This window comes from Micromesistius poutassou (assembly GCF_964030765.1).
Source record: "Micromesistius poutassou genome assembly, chromosome: 3".
In the NCBI taxonomy this organism is placed as follows: Eukaryota; Metazoa; Chordata; class Actinopteri; order Gadiformes; family Gadidae; genus Micromesistius; species Micromesistius poutassou.
The window spans coordinates 10173207-10196619 of NC_140273.1; the positions used below are offsets into that span (position 1 = coordinate 10173207).

Sequence of the window (23413 nt, forward strand, 5' to 3'; positions counted from 1 at the left end):
CGGCAGCAGGATTTCAATAGTGGGATAATGGAAAGTGTCTCCATTCATTCAGTTTAAACAGGACAATACGCTGGCTGATTGTTTGCTATAGTGCTTAAGTTCCTGTGCTGAATACTTACCACTACTGCTTATGCACAATCTGACGAGTCTTGAATTCACTCTATTTATTTACTTGATTGTTTATGTTCCACAAGGCCACTAGTGAGGCCACCATCTTATCCAGGGCCTGTGTGCTCTGGTGGACGGCACTCTGCTTCATCACTGCTATCTGCTGGTTACCTGAATGTATTGCACCTGTAAGGTTCTAAAATGACAATAACAATAATAATTAATTTAAAGGGGTAATTTGGAATTTTGGACATCGGACCTCATTTCCAAGTGAGCCAGTGTGTTATTTATCATTGGAGACCGTCAGTCCTTCTAGTTGCAGAAATCGAACATTGCAATACAAAGATAGTTTAATTTCTAACATTATTCTATCAACACAGACATTTACATCGATAGTCTGGCGTTATAATTGGTTTGCCTCGGGTGTACTGTGGAGTGGGTAAAACTGTTTTTATTGGCCTAGCACCAGTGATTTCTGCAACTAGAAGGACTGAATGAAACATGTTGAAAACGGTCTCCAATGATAAATAACACACTGGCTCACTTGGAAATGAGACCCGATGTCCAAAATTCCGAACTACCCCTTTAATTTGAAGGCGCCTTTCTCGGCACACAAGGACACCGTACAAAGATACAGTAAGAGACAGAGCAATTGGCATCAGATGGACTAGGCAGTTTTAAACAGGTGTGTTTTGAGTTGTGATTTGAAATGGGGGAATGAATCTATGTTTCTGAGTTGGGGTGGTAATGAATTCCAGAGACGGGGAGCAGAGCGGCTGAATGCTCTGCGCCCCATGGTGGTGTAATGGGCTGAGGGGACAGACAGGTGTATGAAGGAAGAGGATCTAAGGGAGCGGGAGGGAGTGGGAACGGGGAGTAGGTCGGACAGATATGGATGGAGGTTGTGGATGGCCTTGAATGTTAAACAGGAGGACTTTGAATTTGATACGGAACCGAACCGGGAGCCAGTGGAGCTGTTGGAGGACAGGAGTGATGTGGTGGATGGAGGGGGTTCAAGTTATGATGCGGGCAGCTGAACTCTGGACCAGTTGAAGTTGATGGAGGGATTTGTGAGGGAGGCTGAAAAGGAGAGAGTTACAATAATCCAGATGGCAAGTGACGAGGCTGTGGACAAGGATGGCGGCAGTGTGGGGTAAGGGAGGGGCGGAGGGGATTGATGTTTCGTAGGTGGAAGTAGGCAGACTGGGTAATGTCATTGATGTGGGATTGAAAGTATAGTGTGCTGTCAAGGATGACACTGACCCAGACTCTTAGGCCCTGTCCCAATTCTCCCCCTTCCCATAGATTTGAGCGGCTTTAATCTCCCTCCCCATTAAGACCGTAATACTATGCATTTTGGTTTTTTTATGTTAAGTACCATTTTATTTATGTTAACCCATTTCCTTATCAGCACTAGCTCTTCATTTAGAACCTTTTTCAAGATCTCCTGGTGTCAACGCTGTTGAATAAATGGTTGAGTCATCCGCGTCCATAGCAATGGATGCGTTGTTTAGAATTAAAGTCAATCATTTGTAAATATTGAAAATAAAAGTGGCCTTAAACAACTCCCTTGCGGCACTCCACAGCTCATAACCCTAATTTCTGAAAAACCACCATTAAAGTATACACAGTATTTTCTATTTGTAAGGTAATTATTGATCCAGGCTATCAAAACCATGACAGCACAGTTTATTCTTGCTTGCGTCTATTTCTTTCAGCCAGTCGTCAGTCATTTGGGTTAGCGCTGTAGCTGTGGAGTTCCCCTTTCTGTATGCATGTTGATGAGCTGTGTTCAAGTCATTTATAAAGATTTTTTTTTATTATTTGCTCATATACTATTCTTTCCATGATTTTGCTTAGGTTGAGTAGAATGTGTAGTATAGTATCTTAGATAGCCTACTTGACATATCACGAGATGCTGTGAGACATCGCGAGATGCTGGGAGACAGATAGACGCGCTAGACAGAGCAGGGACATGGTGATGATTATGTGTTAATAAACAGAATTAATAAGAACCTCACTGATCATTTACGGACAACACAACATTTGGCAACGAGAATGGGATAGTTTGCTATGACGTCGAAGGCAACAAGACGACAAGGATTTCACGTCTAATACGCCGGGAAAATGCAGACTGAACCACGAGTGATAGCTAGCGGACCGCCATGTCGCAGGAAGGACAACAGGCTGTTGTTGCCGCATCAGTACCGCCGGCGCCTGCTTTCCATGCTCAAATAGCCCCGCCAGTCCCATTGAACCTTGGAGCATCTGACTTGTACCCGGAATACATGTTATGGAAGGACTCGTACAATTTCTTCGAAGTTGCGAGGGTCAGGGGCGCAGATGGGATTTTTGAACTGGGGGGGACCAAGCTGTCAGCAAATGATTTCACCTCAATAAGTTATTTTTGTGTAATTTGGGCTTTAACTAGCGCTCAAGTAGTTACTTTCGTAATAGCCTATGGGCCAATAGTTTGCACTAAAAAGCCATTGGAGAATTCTTATTTGAAATCATGGATAAACAACAGTGAACATTGTTAAACAAAGGCCTACTTGATCAACACTAGCCATATATGATGAAACTGTTATTTGTCTGGAATGCCAATCATCCACAAAAACTTCATGCCCTGGGCAAAATATGTTTTATTTAAACATTTGTGTATAGCCTACACTCAGAAGTGTAAACAACAACATATTTACATCAATGAAAAAAAAAGCCAAACAAATTTGCTGTCTAAGCAGTGAGCACACTCACTGAAGGACCCAAAAACATCTCTCCTCCTTTCATTACCCTGAACATACTGCTGGGCAATTTCTTGTCTGTCCAGTCTGTCAAGCCTCTCTTGGTGAATATGGCACACAGCAATGCCATTTAGTCTTTTTTTTATAATATTAGATACCTAATAAACCGTTGGAACACGCAAGACCGGTAACCATAGCCATAGCAACGCCGGTAAACAAACCCTGCGAAGCCCAATCCAGGTCTTACTGAAGGCATTTAATGGTCAAAATATTATTAATAAATATTCGAATATTAATATTAATAAACAAAAGAACTTCGAATATGATTTTTGGGCAAAAGTCAAAGCCCTACTAGCGCTACTCAACATTACAAAATGATTAGCTGCCACATCTGGGAAAGTCAACAGGCAACAGGTGTAGGATAGCCTACATACATTGTTTGTTTTTTGAAAAAAACGCTCTGATTGTTTTTTGCTTCTTCATTTTGTTTCTTCGTTGAAGCACCCGCTCTGTCATAGTAGACAATAATGATCACCGCAACAGGTACAAGCGCAGCTGAGCTACAAGTTCCTCTTTAGGACCCTGGGGAGTGAGAGTCGTGCCTTATGGTGTGTTCGAGTTGCACTGAAAGTCGGAACTTGGAGCCCGGAACAACGTAACCTCAAAGTTGAGTGCTCCCAGACACAAACGCCGGGCTCTCAATGCGCGCTGCATGTAAATTAGTCGAACTAACGGAACATTAATCCTCCGTTTTACCGGCGGTGTTTGTCGCCTTATGTAGGGACAGAGTGTGGGGGGGGGGGGGGGGTCTGGGAGTGCTCCCAGACACAAACGCCGGGCTCTCAATGCGCGCTGCATGTAAATTAGTCGAACTAACGGAACATTAATCCTCCGTTTTACCGGCGGTGTTTGTCGCCTTATGTAGGGACAGAGTGGGGGGGGGGATATGAATCTGAATCTATGAATCTGAGGGGGACATATCCCCCCCGTCCCCAGTGCCCCATAGCTAGTGACATAGCTGTAGGCATCCAGTGTCCTGTAGGACTTAAGGCTCTCTCGGGAATAGAGACTTGGTGTCTCGATCAGGTATGAATGGATGTCCGGCCACTGAAGTCGGGGCCACTTTTTCCTCATCATTTATCCACTCACTTGCCCCTAACGCGTATGGGTCATGTTGGGAAAAACAGTCTGCCTAGTTACTTGACCAGATAAAATGAGCCGGAGAGGTAATAAAGTCTGTCAGCACGAGGGCCTCGGATTTATTGAGTAAAGTGGCAAAGGTAATACTGATTCATAAAGCGTGAGAGATCGAATATTCTACGTCCCCTAACAGCGCTGAGGTCGTCTGGAGCTTCGCCTCCGTGGAAGTTCTGCTTCAGAAGAGCACCCCGTGATCCGGTGCATGTGAAACTTATAGTATCTTTCCTAGCCAGCTGTGTGTGTTAGACTTTGTGTAGGTTATAGAGGGTTCTCTTGTCCCTGAGCCTCCGGGTTGTGTTGTCTTTCTGTGTGATAGGCCTATGTGTGTCCTGGCCATCCAGCTGTGGCTGTGAGTGTTCTCCGCAGACTGATAGGGGGGCTCGAGGGTCATCTTGACCCTCTTGAATGTGTGGTGTGTTGTGTTTATTAGATTTAGGCCCAGAGTTGAGTATCGTTGAGAGTCGTAATGTAATGTGTCCGTTAGGTTATTTTTGCCCATCATATTCCCCTCAAGTCGTCGTTAGACGACTTTCACTTAACATAAAAATAACGACAAACTCGACCATATAAAAAATAAATAAATAAATAAAAAATAAATAAATAAAATAAAAACAGCTATCCCCCTCAACCCGTCGCTAGACGGCTTCACTTACTAGGGACACGAGGGGGTTGGACCTCAGCGCTTGTAGCATCATTATTATCACAGAAAGACGACAAACTTGACCATAAAAAATAAGCAACCATGAGCATGGGATCCTAATATCTCGCTTGGCCGGGTGTATGGGGAACCACGTGGGAGAAACGCTACTCATGCTTCGGACATGAGTATGCCATACACACCCTTCCTAGGGGGTGGCATCCACCCCGGCCTTACATTGCGAGCACCCCTTTGCACAATGACACAGAAGGACCGGGTCGGTAACTAACCGCCCCCGAGCTATTTCATTCACAAAAGCAATATTTTTTTTAATTTATTTTTTTTATTCCTCCATGGGCCCCTGACGGCGTCTGGGCCCCGGACAGCTGCACCGGTTGCACCGTCGATATTTACGCCACTGGGGGACATCCTTCATTAGCCCCTGCCAGGGAGACACATGGGAGTATGGGTTAGCGGATGGCGGTGAGGACTGGGAATGGGGGCTGCCCACCTGGAGAGGTTACTAGCACTTCACAGGTAGGGGGAGGGGGGGGGGGCTGGGACTGGGAATGGGGGCTGCCCACCTGGAGAGGTTACTAGCACTTCACAGGTAGGGGGAGGGGGGGGGGGGGCTGGGACTGGGAATGGGGGCTGCCCACCTGGAGAGGTTACTAGCACTTCACAGGTAGGGGGAGGGGGGGGGGGCTGGGACTGGGAATGGGGGCTGCCCACCTGGAGAGGTTACTAGCACTTCACAGGTAGGGGGAGGGGCGGGGACTGGGAATGGGGGGGGGAGCTGTGGGTAGGGGAGGTCGTACCCATAGCCAAGGGTTGCGGTTCCCAGGTGTCCTTCTTGACCGACCTGGTCAAGCTGGTCAGGGAAATCCATCAGGGGCATGAGGGGAACCGCTTTGGAGTAGGGAGGGGGTCGGTGTCTCTCGATTTGTTTTCGAGGGCCTGTAACCCTGCCAGCACTCTGGACACCGACCCCTCTGGAGTTTGGTTTCATCCTTCCTCTGGATCCGTCTTTGGGACAGTGGGATCTGCCAAAACCCGTAGAGGATCAGGAGGAGGCTCGCCAGCTTCAGCCTCATCATGTGGCTGTTGCTCCTGTTGGGGACCACAATGGAAATAAGACTGGGACTTTTGTGTTTCAATCCTCAATTGTATTCTTTTGTCTTTTCATGTGTGTGTAAGTGTGTGTCGATACAACAAAACAAATCAAATCAAAATCAAATCCTGGCTCGGCTGGTCGGCTCTGGGCGTCTCTGCATCTGGCTCCTCCTCACGCTCTGGAACTTGTGTTTCTATTGTTGGAATATAAACTTATGTAAAGCAGTTAGTGGTCAAACATATTTTCTTAATTCTATTTCTTATTGCTCTAATGGAGGTCCCTTATGGGGCCTTGAATAATAGGTGAAGGTATGGGTCGACCCGTAAGCATTTCATGCGGGGTTAGATGCATCATTCTACTAGCATGCATGTGATAACTCATTAGTGCTAGTGGTAGTGCATCTACACAAGTCAATTAAGTCAAAAGTTTGATTACAGTATCCACACTTTTCTCTAATTTCTCACTAATTCCCTCCTTGCTTATTAAATGATAAGCAAACCCAAAAACGTCATTGGTGCAACCAACCTTGATGTCCCTAACCTTAACAACCTTTAAATGAAACCAATCTGGTGGGAAGGGAAATCAAAGCCAGTATATCCAAAACCAAAGGTCGATATTAGTGGGTTTACCATCAGCCGCCGTAAACCAAACTGTTCCCGAAATTAACAAAGTTATGCACTAAACCGAAAACGTAACTTGAGTTAGTATATACCATTTTATAAACGAAAACGCGACATGTCTCATTCTGAGTCCACCACTTCCGCTTCCTGAGCCAACATATCTGACTCCTGTTCCTCCTCCACTTTTCACCCCACCTGGCTCTTCCTATGATGGTTGCAGCTCGTCACTTCAATGCTCACAGTGACTCTGCCAAGTAATCGTGACTGTGCCTGCCTTAGGTTGTCCCTGGTTTCAAGGTGGGATCTAACCCGTCGTTGGCTAACCAGCCTTCCATACTGGCTTACTGCAGGATGCCGTGCCTGGGATACAATCAATTTCCATCCATTAGGTGGAATAGATTGCGAAGTGGAGGGATGGCGACAGAGTCCTCAGCCCCAGCTACTCATGCAGCCAAGTGTGTGTCTAATGGAGACACATCAGGGCGGTTACCCTGTGTGTGTAAGTGGGCGGATGATGGGGCCAATCAGAAAGTAACTTTCTGTTGGAGTGAGAAGTAAAATGTTATCAAATGTTAACATGTTATGAAGGCGTAACAGCAGTAGTAGTGGCATTTGAAATGTAAACCCATTACTTCCGAATGTAAATTGAGAACCTAGCTTGTACATTAGATCCCTTCCCATCAGATGTAGCGCTAATCCATCCAATCCATAATCAATCTAATTGTCCTACTTGTACAGGTTTTTAAGATTACGTTTTATTTTATGTATTTTTATTCATTCTTATCCTTATAATATCCATATTTTTTCAATTATCCTTTCCAGTGTGAAAATAATAATATTAATTTTCAAGTCGCATGACACTTATTGTTTATCTGTATTCTTTTAGGTTAAATCACTTGGTTAATAACAACACTCTTAACTTCAATTGCAGTAACATTATTATTTTGTATGTGACTGATATGTATTCCCCTTTAGCCATAATGTGAATATCAGAACATCTTTTACAATTTAGTTGACACAAATGTAATTGTAATTAGTTATAGTAAAGACCATTTCCTTATTAACTCTATTGTTTCATCTGAAATATGCTTTCAGAACCACCTTGTGTGTTCCAACACTCTGCGCAGGGGAGTAACCTCCCTTATCTCAGTGGCCCTGATGAGGCCTACTACCCGGCCTTTCTCTGTCTAGATTCTATGATCAATTTTAATATAATGTCTATTATTACTGCAATCCCTCAGGGAATAATAAAAAAAAAATTTGTGCTGTCTTTTTGGTACTTAAACCTTGTCAGGTCTGTTGAACTGTGCAGAGTCCTTTTAGGGTGGGTCCTTCTGCTCAGATTGGTGAGAGAGGATTTTCCCTGAACTCTTAAAAAGAGTCCCCAGTGCTGGTTGACCCCTGGACTTCTGTGGACGAGCGGTGCGCATGCTATGGACAACTTTAAATGCTAATTGTTCATGTTATGGAGTCTAGATAATAACCTCTAAATCTCTCTGCCTGTCTCCCTGTGACTCCCTCACAGGCTGCATTCCCCTCTTATCTCTACTGTCCTTGCTGCTGACTACAAATTTGTCAAATGGGAAAACTTCAAATATGGCGGACAGGGACTACAAATCTATGGCATGGGAGAACTACAAATATGGCAGACGGGGACTACCTTTTTTAGGCATAGGGTCAGTTCCCACACACTCTCTGTCTCTCTTCCCCCAACGAACACACACTCAGTGACGCACACACAGCCTCTTTTCCTCCTTCTCGAGCTGTCTTTTACGCAAACGCATACACGCACACACTCTCACTGACACACACACTCGCTCTCAGTTTCTCCTATACACGCTCACACACTGTCCCTTGGTCTCTTTCTGACTCATGCACACTGACACACACTCGCACACTCACACAAACGCACATTCTCGCTCCTACACTGACACACACGTACACGTTTTTTTTTTTTTTTTTTTTAACAAATAAAAATAGACCCATTGTAGATTTAAGATTTAGCAGAAGGCTAAATCAAACCTAAAATTCTTCAGTTGGTGCTTTATAGTGCAGTACGCCGTGTTTGAAAAATAGGGTCCTGCTGGATTCTCATGCGAAAACCGGTAAAAACCAACCCCCACAAGAAAATCCAGCAGGACAATACAAGACACCGCACCTTTAAGAGTTGTCAGAGTCGGGGCCCCTCTTAAATCCTCAGGGAGTTTATTCCAGCTATTTGTTGCCTGGCAGCTAAATCCTGCTTTCCCTTGTTTCGTATGGACTCTTCGAATAATTAACCAATTGATTTTAGTAGTGATTTGTCGCATGTGTGCCGGTAAAGCATTTTCTTTTTATTATTATTATTTTTTTCAATTTGGAGTGATTGTCCCGTGTGTAAAGGTGAGGGACGGTGGGCCTCGGCTATCCCTAATCTGCGTCAGTCCATGTGTTTGTCCGTCAGTCCCCGCATATGCAATGAATATATGGCCCAAATAACGATTATTTATCGTGCTTTTTCAGGCACCTCAAATCCACTTATCAAGGTTCTCGAGGGTATTCTTTTCACCATGCAGCGAGCCTTATTTACCTTGGCCATCGGGAGTATTGTATCACCATGCCCGATTGTTATAGGCCCCGCTGAAGCAATAAATATAGGGACGTTCGTCCACGTTCGCATGTGTCCCCCCTTCCCACGTCCGGGGTTTGCTATGCGTTGCTGTGCGTGAACCCGTTCGCGGGAGTTTTAGGGACCCTCACGGGCGTCCCATGTGACGCCCCCCCCCTCCCGCTAGTAAAGTTTGCTATGCGTTGCTGTGCGTGAACCCGCGACCGCGGAGGTAGGGACACCCCTCTTCGTTCGTCTGTGTCCCCATTCTCGGGGGCAGGTTCACGCACAGCAACGCATAGCAAACTTTACTAGCGGGAGGGGGGGGCGTCACGCGGGACACCCATGAGCGTCCCTAAAACTCCCGCGAACGGGTTCACGCACAGCAACGCATAGCAAACCCCAGACCCGGGAAGGGGGACACAGACGAACGAAGAGGGGTGTCCCTACCTCCACGGTCGCGGGTTCACGCACAGCAACGCATAGCAAACTTTACTAGCGGGAGGGGGGGGGCGTCACATGGGACGCCCGTGAGGGTCCCTAAAACTCCCATCATCGTTGTCATATACATCTCCTCCGGGTCTCATATAAAGCCCGGGTATTCCCTCTAGGTCTCTCTCATATATAGCCTAGGTATCTTTTCCTCTCATCTTATGGCCATCGGGAGTATTGTATCACCATGCCCGATCGTTATAGGCCCTACCTTGGCCATCGGGAGTATTGTGTCACTATGCCCGATCGTTATAGGCCCTAGGCCTCGAGGGTATTATTTCACCATGCAGCGAGCCAGTATTTGTGCGTCACGCGTTTAGGGTCAATCGGGTTTTTACAGGTTAACTCTACTTTACACTCAGCTTTATCCCCGTGGGATGCCCTGTAGAAAACCATTCCTACAGTCTCATCTCCTAATGTGGTTCCTATATAACTATGCAGAATTCGGATTTTATCAACGGGTTCTGCCTACCTTTTGTTTGGGCGCCCGAGGTGAGACTGCAGGAATCGGTGGTGCTCCGGGGTCCCAGGGCGTGCCCCTCTCCGTCCTCTGTGGTTTTCCCAGTTGTAGTCCAATCAGAAAGAAAATCACGTCGGGGTCACCAATTTGTTGGGAAAAACAGTCTGCCTAGTTACTTGACCAGAGAAAATGAGCTGGAGAGGTAATAAAGTCTGTCAGCACGAGGGTCTCGGATTTATTGAATAAAGTGGCAAAGGTAATACTGATTCATAAAGCGTGAGAGATCGAATATTCTACGTCCCCTAACAGCGCTGAGGTCGTCTGGAGCTCCGCCTCCGTGGAAGTTCTGCTTCAGAAGAGCACCCCGTGATCCGGTGCATGTGAAACTTATAGTATCTTTCCTAGCCAGGTGTGTGTGTTAGACTTTGTGTGGGTTATAGAGGGTTCTCTTGTCCCTGAGCCTCCGGGTTGTGTTGTCTTTCTGTGTGATATGTGTGTCCTGGCCATCCAGCTGTGGCTGTGAGTGTTCTCTGCAGACTAATAGGGGGGCTCGAGGGTCATCTTGACCCTCTTGAATGTGTGGTGTGTTGTGTTTATTAGATTTGGGCCCAGAGTTGACTATATTCATAATGTAATGTGTCCGTGGGTTATTTTTGCCCATCAGTCATTAAGACGTATCCCATTCACTAATGTTAATTTATCTGCATAACCAATTTTATCACTCTCTGATAAACTGTTGTAGTAAGCTGACAACATCGCTAGTTAACACCGCAACTGCAAGTTAACCACACAGAGATAACCATGGCAACCAGTGAAACGTTTTTCTGCGGTGTTAACTAAAGTGGCCCCGACTTCAGTGGCCGGACATCCATTCATACCTGATCGAGACACCAAGTCTCTATTCCCGAGAGAGCTTGAAGTCCTACACGACACTGGATGCCTACAGCTATGTCACAGACAATCATGTTCAGGACATACATGATTACAAAATTGAAAACTTTGTGACTCTGAAGACCAAGATGCTGCCTAGTGAAAGACAAGGGAAGAGGACGGAGATGTATAACGTCTGGGTCATTGTGCAGATTGTTGCATTTTTAATCATCTGCTCATTCAATTCAATCACTTCCTCTGATAGCTTGTAACCAAAGACGTCTCCTGTTTGCCTTAAATGGGGTGCGAGTTGATGGTATCTGATAGAACTTCCACATTTTGTTTATCTTATTAAAACGGTTTGTGCAACCAACAGCACAACAAGACATGATTGTGCGCTCGACTCTTTCTGCAAACGACATGCGCAGTAGAGCTGGGAGTGACGTAGAGTGACGTAGACTGATAATCCCTCTATACTACTATTGCTAATTCTCGTATGATAATACATCTTCTTTTTGGTTTTATTCCACATTGTTACAAAGTTTCTTAGTTTACAAATACATACTCCATTCTCGTTCACCACCAGATTGTATTGCATCTGCCTTGGCTCTATCCCTCTCCATCATGTGTGCTTTAAGTTCCTGATCTAACCAAGGACACATGGCGTTTCGCACCGTTAACTTCCTGACAGGAGCTTGTTTATTCACGATTGGGAGTAACAAACTGTCAAACGCACCTGTGGTGTATTGGATTGAGCACTCGGTGCTCAACTGTGTTGGACTGTCACTACTGCGGGGTTCGGTGATTGGCTGCGGAGGTCTGGCTATTCAGTGTGTTTATAGTGCGCCAATAAAGTAACTGGCTCGTACTGCATCCTTGCCTCCGTGACGATAGACGATAGACAATAGATCAATAACCTTAACCAAATAAAGTGAGTTAAAAGCGATCCTGTCTCGGTGGCCTTCCCGGGACTAAAATATCATAACATTCACAAAGTAAATGTACCTGGTAATGACAGAAGGATTGCTAGAAATGGCAAATTCATAGTTCTCTAGTCCTCTCCTTTCACACTTTGTTGTTCTGGAGAGATATTTAAACTCACCTGCAGGTAAAAAAAAAAAAAATCGAAAGTACATAAAAGGAGAAATACATCAGTTTGTAAAAAACATTGTTAATAGCATTTTAGCTGAGAAAACCACAATACTTATCTTAATAGGATTTGTAGCCATCAATATATTTGCTAAACAGTGAAATTAAAGTAAAAACAAAGTACATGGTCTTACTGTAAAATAGAAAGCTGGTCTGGTCTGGTGTATGTATGCCCGTTCAACATATACTAAGCTTAACAAAAAAAATAAAACTTTCAAACCTTCCTCCTCTTACCATAATTATCAGTATTAACAAGAACTTTGAACTTCCAGGCCTGGAGCAATGAATAACCTTAAGACCACAATGGCACATAGTTCCTTCTTGTTTTATATTTTGCTGTTTTATCTTTATCTACTTCTCTTTCTTCTTCCTTTTTTATTTGACAGATTTCTGTACTTACTTCATACTTAAACTTTTTGAATAGTTTGTTGACAAGACAGGATGAAATCATATTTTCAGCTTACAACATACAACTTTTAAATAGTTTTCTACACAGCACACAGGCCTGAGTAGAACGATATGTATTCCTTTCCTTAGAGAACTACCTCACCCTGGTACTTTTCTCTAAGCATGTGTATTATTTTTAACTCATCACTTCAACTTTAACTCCCTCAAACAATTACTTAATTGTATGAATGTATGTTCTGAATATCTTTAGTGTATATAATGCACCTACAATTAACAGCAAATCAATTGTCATAAAAAATAATAGTCCGTCTGTCGACACTGAGAAATATTTTATTGGTATCGCTCTTAATCACAGTTACAGTCTCAAAAGCCCACATTGTAGAAATCGAAATACTGGCTTACAAATCTGGCAGCTCCAATGTTAACATGCAAATATCACAATCTTTACGTTACGTTATGAGAAGTTAATGAGAGTGGAACATAAAAAAATCAAGGATCTGGTTGGAGGTATTCAGCACATAAAGAAATTAAGTGCTATAACATGAGATAAAATATGCAGAAAACCATCACATGTATGGCTGTACATTGCTAGAAGACAATCTCACTGCATATGGTTCTCTATGTCAGACCTAAAGCAATTCTCTTGTTTAGCATCAGAGCTGACAGTAGGCTGACTCTTGCTGGTTCACTTCTCTGTATAGCTTTATTATTATTGCTAATAGTAGTAGTAACTCATTCAGGTTGACTTCCTTCTATGGTTGAGTGAGGACCTTCCAAGCCAAAGCTTCATGCTCAATACCACTATGCTGTGTATTATTGGATATGGTGTACAATTCTGAGATGCTTTCTTTATCTGTCTTGTAAATTTATCTTGAAGACATGTGCTTTAGTCCCACTGGGAGGCTGAAGTCTCTACACTCTATACCAGGGTTTTTCAAACTGTAGGGTGCGCCTCCCCTATCAGGCGACATGAAAAAAAAAAAAAATAAAAAAAATAAAAAGCCACCTGTGCGCATCAAAGACGCAAACTCATTGCTCCCACTAAAGTAGTGGTGAGCCAAAAAGAAAGAAGAAGGAGGATGATAAGAAAGAGGCTAAACTGGCAGTTTACAGATAGTTTTTTTACACAGATAAAGACGTTAAAATGTTTTAAAATAAGTTTAAAATGTGTAAAAGAACAAAAAGATCTTTAAAAATTCACAGAGATGTTTGAAATGTTTTTAAAAAGTTGTTAAAAATGTGTAAAATAATTTGAATATCTTTAAAAACACACAGAGATGTTTTTTTTTCAAAAATATCTTTAAGATGTGTAAAGGACAAAAATATCTTTGAAAACCCACAGAGGTGTTTGAAATGTTTAAAAAAATATGTTTAAAATGTGTAAAAGAACTATTTTTTTTGGGGGGGGGGGGGGGCATCTGTTTATTTGTTCTCTGAGGGGGGGCTTTCTCACACTTTGAAAACCCCTGGTCCATACTCTATACTCTATATAGAAATCCCAAGAGAAGCTTACTCAGCCACAGCGTTGCGTCTTTTACAGTTGACCACAGAGTACACGACCTTCTGTCTCTGATCTGATTGGACAAGGCAGTTCCTGGAGCTCTATTGGTTCTCTCTGTGCTGAAGGGGCGGAGCTATTGGTCAGAGCTGCTATGTTTTCATACACAGGAACAGGAACTGTCTGAGCAGGAGAGAGGAAACAAGAGTACATTTTGGTTTTTGGTTAATTTGTCAAACCTTGTGGTGACCAATGTTGACATCTGTTTGTTTTCACACAGCCTAGAGTTACTCGGGAAACAAAACATATTGGCACCTAAAATCCAATTCTATCTGCCATATCATCTGGTGACCATACAGGATGAACATAGAATGACTTGTACCATTATCTGGTGACCATAGGGGAAGAACAAAGAATGACCTATACCATTATCTGGTGACTGTTGTGGATTTTGGTCCAGGAAAGGCCGCCGAGACAGGATCGCTTTTAACTCACTTTATTTGGTTAAGGTTATTGGTCTATTGTCTATCGTCTATGAAACAAAAGGAGAGGAATGGTAAATAACACGCGCGGAGCGTCTCAGAGCTTAGCATCCAGGATACGCTGCTGAGAGATTCTGAATCTAAACTGGCGGAGTCCGAGTTAAATAAGAAGGTAAAAGGTGGGCGTGCTCTGTGGCTTTAAAAGCCCGCCCCCTTTCATCTATGGTTTTCCCACTTCCTCTGTGTGTCCGTTGCTGCCCCTAGTGTAAATGTTTCGTAACTTTGTCAAATGTGTTCAGTGCTGCCCTCTGGCGATTGTGAGGGGAAATCAACTCTAAACTATGCTTGGTGCTACTGGATATGGCTAAGTGAGAGTATTACAGTAAAAATGTATCACTAGGGAATATTACAATTAAAAAATGTCACATGACCATAGGGGAGGAACATAGAATGACCTGTACCATTATCTGGTGACCATAGGGGAGGGTAGGAACATGACCTGCACCATGATAGTTTAGTCTTATACATCAGCTTTAGTTTGGGTCAACACAGGTCCCACACAGAGACTGGCCTGGTGAGACTTCTTCTATCGGGAGAATTAATAAAAGGATGGTTGAGTCAAAAGTCTTCATTCCTGTCCCTCACCTCCTCCTCCTCAACCGTCTCTGCTGCCTCCCCCAGGCCAGATGCTTCTCTGGAGGCCCTTGTTCTTCTGGTAAGAGAACAGAGATAAAGAAGAAACAGAAGTGAATGGAAAATGAGAGAGAGGAAGAGAGAGGCACACAGAGAGAGAGAGAGAGTGACAGAGAGAATGAGAGAGTTAGCAAGACAGAGAGAGAGGCAGAGAGAGGGGGGGACAGAATATCTCACCTAATGAAGAGAAAAACAAGGAGTATTGCTGCCAATGAAACCACAACGATTCTGACAATGACGGTGATCCGTGATGACAGTGTCTCTGGAAAAAACAGATATGAATTCATACACTGGCTGGGCTAGTTATTCTAATGCTAAGGCTTGATCACTGCAGCTTCGAGTGTATCAGGTATCATGATAAAGGAACAATGTGCAATTTGGAATGAGCAGGACAACTGAGTTTCTTCTGCAAGCAAATGGAATTTTTGGCATTGAAGGTGTAAATAGCCAAGTCCCTCTCCATGACTGTTGTCAGGTGCTATAGGCCTCCATCTGCCATCAAGGATGCATTTTCGTCCTTGAAGCATCTTTTGTCCAAATGAAATTATAATGAACTTTTAATGACTGGAGATCTGAATTGGGACTGGCTAAATGCAGTTTTGGATTAATTCAAATCTTTCTGTGACTCTATTAATCTTAGCCAGCTGGTCAACCTACCTACAAGGCCAAATCTTAAAAGTTCTGATAAGTCCACATTGATTGGTCTAATTCTAACAAATGTTCCTCATAAATTTTCATCATTGGGAGACTTCTGCAATGATTTGAGTGATCATTGTGTTGTTGCTACTTGCAGGGACACTAAAATCCCCAAATGTAAACCATGCATTATTTTCAAAAGGAATTCAAAACATTTTAATGAACAAGCTTATCATCATGACTTGTCTTTGGTTAATTGGGGGCATATAGGTCTGTTGCCAGAAGTTGAGCTAACTTGGACATTCTTTAAGGAACATTTTATGAATATTGTAAATAAACATGCTCCTATCAGGAAATTCAGGGTGAAGGGACGAGAAAACCCCTGGTTTTCCCCAGAGTTGTCAGATACGTCCATCAACGTAATGTGGCACGGGCCAAAGCCAGAAATAGTGATTTTGCCTCTCACTGGTCTGTTTTCAGGCAACTAAGGAACAAATGCACTTCTCTTATCAAAAAGGCAAAATCTGAATATTACTTGTCTGTCACAACTGAGAACCTCAATAATCCTCAGAAAAAGTCTTTATCTGTAATTAAAAGTCCTCAGGCTCTTCCGACATTTGTTCTAAAAGACTCCCAGTCCGAGTCTATGATAAATCTGAGGTCCTAAATTGCTTTGGGGGGGGGGGGATTATCAATAATAGAAAATGCGCAGATCATTTTCTTTCTAGTATGCTCGTGCCGCCCCCCCTGTAATGCCGCCCCGGGCGGCTGCCTGGGTCGCCCGTACCTAAATCCGCCACTGGTGACAGGACTCTGTGTATTAAATATGATGGTCTGTGTTCTGAATTTGTTAATGTCCACAAGGGTGTGCCGCAAGGTTTGGTATTAGGACCCCTCCTGTTCATTATGTACATTAATGAGTTGGGAAAAAATGTGTTTGATGCTAACATGCATTTTTATGCCGATGACAGTTATTTGCTGTTTTGGATCGACTCATGCTAAAGCTGTTGAATCTCTGCAGAGAGCTTTTGATGTGGTCCAGCATACACTCCTGCAGCAAAAACTAGTCCTCAATGCTGACAAGACTAAACTAATGCTGTTTTCAAAAACTAAGAAATTACCTCAAATTGTCCCCACAGTGTCCACTCTTGAGGGAAATGTCATAGAGGTGGTTCATATGTACAAATACCTTGGTGTCTTGCTTGATGACTCCCTCACCTTCAAGCCCCATATTGACAATATTGTGAAGAAACTCTAACTTAAATTGGGTTTCTTCTTCCGAAATAAGTTTGGTTTCTCTTTTGAGGTGAAAAGGCGGCTTGTCACTGCGACTTTTTTATCCATTTTAGATTATGGGAACCTGGTGTATATGAATGCCTCAGCTAAGTATCTATGCAAGATTGACGCTGTTTATCATGCATCGCTGAGGTTTATTACTAACTGTGGAGCCCTGACCCATCATTGTGAATTGTATTCTCGAGTGGGATGGCCTTCTTTGTCCACCAGGAGGCTGGGACACTGGTGCACTTTTATATGCAAGGCCATGCTTGGACTATTACCCTCCTACATCTGTAATCTAATCACACGGAGAAGTGTTGATTCTTATGGTTTGCGTTCAAATGATCAGTTGTTGCTGTCTGTTCCATTTGCCCGCACAGAATTGGGAAAAAGGGCTTTCATGTACTCTGCTTCTACATGGAACATGCTGCAAAAAGACTATAACGGAATATATGGAACTGTCTTTGAATGCTTTTAAATCCCGGCGCACTTGAGAGAGCACTTGAGACGACCTCCTTTACAATTTTAATTGCTGTGTGTATGTTGTAACTGTAACTTTTGCTGCCCTTTTTGCTGCCTCTTGGCCAGGACTCCCTTGAAAAAGAGGTTTTTAATCTCAATGGGACTTTCCTGGTGAAATAAAAGTTAAATAAAAATAAAAATTCAGCGCCATTAAAGTCAGCTGTTGACGATCTGATGATCTTACTTCCTTCAGACTTCCTTCAGACAATCCCGTTTGTTATGTTACGTGTCTTTTGTGCAACAATAACAATATATCAATAAATAAACAATGAATCCCCTACCAAAATGGTTCATTCTCCTGAATATCCCTACAAATTATATTTTGAGATCGCACACATTTCATTTCGGGAGCATATGCCCTTGTTAGGGGAGCAGGACGAGCGAACCCAAACGCAGGACACAGGGAGGCGGAGACAGGGTGAAAGGAAGTGGGATTTATTGGAACCAAGGGGTAGCCAGGCAGGCAAGGGTCCGGCAACGGGCAGGCAGTCAGGCAGGCAAGGGTCCGGCGACAGGCGGGAGGTCAGGCAGGCAAGGGTCCGGTAACGGGCAGGCGGTCAAGCAGGCAAGGGTCCGGCGGCAGGCGGGTGGTCAGGCAGGCGAGGGTCCGATAACGGGCAGGCGGTCAAGCAGGCAAGGGTTCGGCGACAGGTGGGTGGTCTGGCAGGCAGGTGTTCGGCAACGGTAGACAGAACGGAGAAGAGGACAGGAAAAAGGTTTACGAGGAAGTCAGGGAAACTGAACTGACTCAAATAATGCTGGTAGGACCGATACGAACTTGGTAGTTGTATATGACGAACTGGCGCTGGCTGATAGAAGATCACCGACTGAAGTAGGGAATGGAGATTGCAGATTGCAGACAGTGTGTGTTGGGAGAATGAGGACCAGTGGCGACAAGCGGCCACTAGATGGGGGTGTTGGATACATTCAGTAGCAAATGTGTGTGTGTGTGTGTGTGTGTGTGTGTGTGCGCGTGTGTGTGTGTGTGTGTGTGTGTGTGTGTGTGTGTGCGTGTGTGTGTGTGTGTGTGTGTGTGTGTGTGTGTGTGTGTGTGTGTGTGTGTGTGTGTGTGTGTGTGTGTGTGTGTGTGTGTGTGTGTGTGTGTGTGTGTGTGTGTGTATGAAATTACCTGTCACACGAATGGACAACAAGGTGGAATTGTGACGTCCAATTGCATTACGGGTTTGGCAGTAATAGTTTCTTTCCAGCTCAGATGTGATATTAGTGATGGTGTAGTTCTGTCCTGATTGTCCCACTGAGTCATTATGTTCCTTGAACCAGGTGTAGTCAGCTGCTGGGTTGGCATCACTGCTGCAGCTCAGAGTTACTGAGCTGCCCTCCTCTATTTCACCAGAGGGACTCACGGTCACTGAGGGGGTCTTTGGAGCGTCTGTTAGAAGTTAAAGTAATTAATTAAAACTCAACCGTTTGAGTGCATCCATAGTACATCTACATGTAGCTCTGACCCTAAAAGGTCTGCAATACTGTTATCATGTCAGTGTAGTGTGTGGAGTTGTCTTACACACTAAAGGAGAGCGGAGATGTTCGTATCCTTTAACGGCACATTCATAGTTGTCTTCAGAACTAATGTTGCCTTTGTAGTACATTCCCTGTTCTACATGCGTTCCATTCCTGAACCAGATGTAGGTAAAACCACCAGCTAGACTACACGTACTGTTGCATATCATGTTTGCCCTGGTAGGATCAGTAGAGGAAGGGAAGGACACCTTCACCTGGTCTGAGAATGAAATAAACAGTTAATTACAATAATTAATATTACACACATAACAAACCTCCAAGAACACAACCACAAACACACAAATAATTCAGACAGTCACTGACACACACACACACACACACACACACACACACACACACACACACACACACACACACACACACACACTAGTTATCAAAGTTTACCTGTCACAGATAACATCACTCCAGGGACTCCACTCCTCTTCCCTCCTTCTATGTTTGAACCTGAACTTGTACTCAGCAGAGTCATTCTGTCTCAGGTCTTTGATTCTCAGAGTACACATTCCATTACAGCTGGACGAGGTACATCTTATATTTCCACAGCTGTATTCAACACGATCTGCATAGTCTGCATCAGTGATCAGATTAACTGGCTTATCTATCTCTCCTTTAGTAAACCACAGTGTTGTGACTTTGGGGTGGCCATTGTTAGGGAATTTATAGGTGCAGTTGATGTCAACTGTTGATTCTCTTAAAGCGCAGACATTACTAGGTTTGTAAGTAACTCTGTAGTTCTCATTACCCTGTAGCGCTGAAAAAGAACAACACACAAACAAGACACAGGTGGTTCAACTGAAGAAATGCATGATCACAAGATACAGAAAGAGATGGAGGCTGTTGGGTGGAGCTGGAATCAACAGATTCTTGACCACTGAGCTGTGAGAGGAACGTTTTAGAGCATCATGAGACCAACATTATACAGCTAATGATAGAGCTAGTGATACAGCTAGCGGTAGAGCTAGTGACACAGATAGTGACACAGCTAGTGATAGATCTACTGATAGAGCTAGCAATACAGCTAATGATAACTAACCAAGCAGAGAGATCGGTAATTTACAGATGTAAACTAAGATACATGCTTTGTTCATTGACATTCAACATTAAAAAAAATGGTGCAAGCGTGGATGGGCTCATTATGGAACTATTGGAATGCAATTATATTATTGTAAGGACAGAGGTCAAAAGTTAGGAATGGAAATTAATTTCATAAATTTAAGTAATTTTGAAATATTCCACCAGAGGGGAGCACTGAGAGAAGGAGGTCGCATGAGGTGACGGTGATTTAATTGATTCACGCTTCCGGGTGCGCGGACTTTGTTTAAGATATGTTGAATGGGTGAGACAAAGGACCAAACAAACTAAACTGGGTGTGCATCAATGTAAAGATGACCGCATAGAGGCTATTGGAATGTATATGGTATATTTGATTATTTTGAATTGTTGGGAGATAAAAGGTGGCAAATGCGATGCAAAGAAAAAATATATAGGCCTATATTACATGAAACTGATGATAATGTTGACTATGTTAATACTGTATACAGTGGCAGACTCAGACTGTTTGAAGGGCAGGGGCGAAAAATAAAAAGGGCACATTCTGCACAACATGGGGCACCACCAGCACGCAAAAAGCTATGATGCATCATGTAGCCTATGATGAAATAGTCCTCATCCTCATTAAGATTATACGGAAGAGGATTAGGGCCACATAAAAAAAACAATTTTGTTCTGACCTTATTCTCAGAATTCTGAGAAAAAAAGTCAAAATTCTGAGATTAAAGTCTTTGAAGTCTAAGGAATTCTGAGAATTAAGTCAGAATTCTGACTCTATTCTCAGAATTCAGACTTTTTTTTCAGAATTACATAGTTCTGACTTTAAAATCAGAACTCAATTTAATCTCAGAATTCAGACTTTTTCTCAGAATTCTGAGATTAAAGTCAGAATTGTGACTTTAAACTCTTGCTCTAGAGGGCACATCATCATAATTGATTGTATGAAGGGGCACCCTAGAGGGTACTCAATAATTTTTATTGAGTGAAGGGCAGTCAATAAGGCACTTCCTCTCGTTTTCACCGCTCTAGAGGGCACTTAAGCAACACTTTCAACTATGGAGGCACCAGACGGGCAGAAGGGCACAAGAAGGGCACTCATTAAGGCACGTTATCAAATTTTCTTGTTCTAGAGGGCACATCATCATAATTTGTTGTGTGAAGGGGCCCTAGAGGGCACCCAATAATTTTTTGCACATGTAAAGGGCAGCCAATAAGGCACTTCCTCTCGTTTTCGCCGCTCTTGAGGGCACTTTAGCGTGCTTTTGCTTTTTGTGGTTGCCCCCCCTGCCCCCCCCCCCCCCCCTGAGTCCGCCACTGACTGTGTATTCACTTTCTCTTTTCTTCCGATAAGTTTTATTGAAAGGTTTTCAACCTTGCAACCTGATGACAACCTGCTGAAAACACTTCCAACTAGCAGTCTTGAAAAACTTGGAAAATAAACAAAAGAAGTTGTCAAAGGGAACGAGTTGTGCACTGCATAGGCTACTATGTTGTCCTCTATGCCATTTTCGGCTTAAGGCAGACATTGAGGCAGAAAAGCCTGGAGAAACTGACAATATTATCGAGACAAACGATGTGGCTCCGCCGAATATTATTAATTTCGATATTGTACAAAATATTGTTTTTATGATATGAAATGATTCAAGATAGATATTTACATTGTTTTATCAAAAATACCAAAATAGGACATGTATATTATTGTATTTGGACGTTTTTTATCCTACTTCCACAATCTTCGTTTTGTCCATAAAGTTAGTCACAATTTAATGGAAATCAATATAAATCCATGCATATCCTTTTTAACAAAAACCACAATAACTTTTGAAATATTCAGCATAGACACACCAAACATATTCTAGTAATAACTGCTATTCTTCAACATCCTTTGTTTTGTACTTGAAGCATATTCAAAGTTATATCAAATATCAAAATCAAGTGAGTAGGTAGCTTTAAATAGCCTAATATGAAGTGCAATATATTTGCACAAATTCTATGTACCAATAGAATATTTTTGCTTTGGTTTCATGTATCCTTGTTGAAAATTGATATGTTTTTGAGATTGTATCGTTAAAGTAACTTCACCCTTTAGAAAGCAATGTTAACTTCTGACCTAATTCAGACTTTAAACAACTGGACGTTGTTTCAAAAATTTAGTAACTCTTGTAAATATTTCAGATTAGCAACCAGGAAGTGCAAACAATCTTTAATGTGATCTCAAATGCTATATATATTCCGTCAAATATTTCACACAGTACTCTGATTAAAAAAAATCATTAAAACAGGCTTTGGTTTCCCTCTCCTCATTACAGTTGCTTGGTTTTCATGTTAATCAGAGAAACAGTTCAATTGCATGTAGAACTGCTGCAATTTAAATGTACCAACCTGATAATGACAGAAGGAAAGCTAGAAATCCTCTTGCTGCTGATCTTGAATTCATAGTTAGTCCTGTCCTCTATCACTTGGCTGTTGTAGGGAGATATTTCAACTCACCTGCAGTTAAAATAAACTTAAAAAGTACATACAAATAATAAATACATTTGTTTATATAATTGTGTTAAGCAGTGGAATGAAAGTTAAGGAAATGAAACATCTTACTGTAGAAGAGAGAGCTGGTCTGGCAAAGTCTGTCGCATGCCAAAAAGCTAGTTTTTTTTTTTTTTCTAAAAGCTAGTTGAAGAAATACCAACAAACATAAAAATACTTCCTTCCTCTTCACACCATGATCAGACTGACTTATTGGGAACAAGTGGGCTTGTTGCACAGAAGTTTAAGACCACAATGACCAGTACAAATTTCCTTCTTGTTCTCTATTTTTTCTATGAATCTTCTCTCCTTCGTCTCCACACACTCCACACACACACACACACACACACACACACACACACACACACACACACACACACACACACACTATATATTATGTATACTACAAATATTAAAGTGACCCAACCTCAATCTCTTCCGTGGTAAAATGGGACTGTACATTAGTGGTGTACACCAGTAACAGTAGACATTAGACTTGGCCAGTATTTATTGTCCTATAAAATGGGCCGGTTACACCCTTTGGGACTAACTGTGATTAAGAGCAATACTAATTAATTGATATTATGAAAAAAGACTACTAAAAAAGCGTGTGTGTGTGTGTGTGTGTGTGTGTGTGTGTGTGTGTGGAGACGAAGGAGAGAAGATTCATAGAAAAAATAGAGAACAAGAAGGAAATTTGTACTGGTCATTGTGGTCTTAAACTTCTGTGCAACAAGCCCACTTGTTCCCAATAAGTCAGTCTGATCATGGTGTGAAGAGGAAGGAAGTATTTTTATGTTTGTTGG

The 23413-nt window shown here is 42.8% G+C and overlaps 1 pseudogene across 1 annotated transcript; it reads right to left on the minus strand.

The window, feature by feature from the left end:
• Positions 1-5156: 5156 nt before the first annotated feature.
• LOC311340571 (B-cell receptor CD22-like) lies at positions 5157-22521 on the minus strand (annotated as a pseudogene). Its single transcript has 7 exons — positions 22467-22521; positions 19419-19785; positions 19018-19233; positions 18625-18885; positions 15012-15078; positions 5675-5796; positions 5157-5176 (listed from the first exon to the last, which is right to left on the minus strand). The product of its transcript is annotated as a B-cell receptor CD22-like (transcript).
• Between the last annotated feature and the right edge of the window lie 892 nt (positions 22522-23413).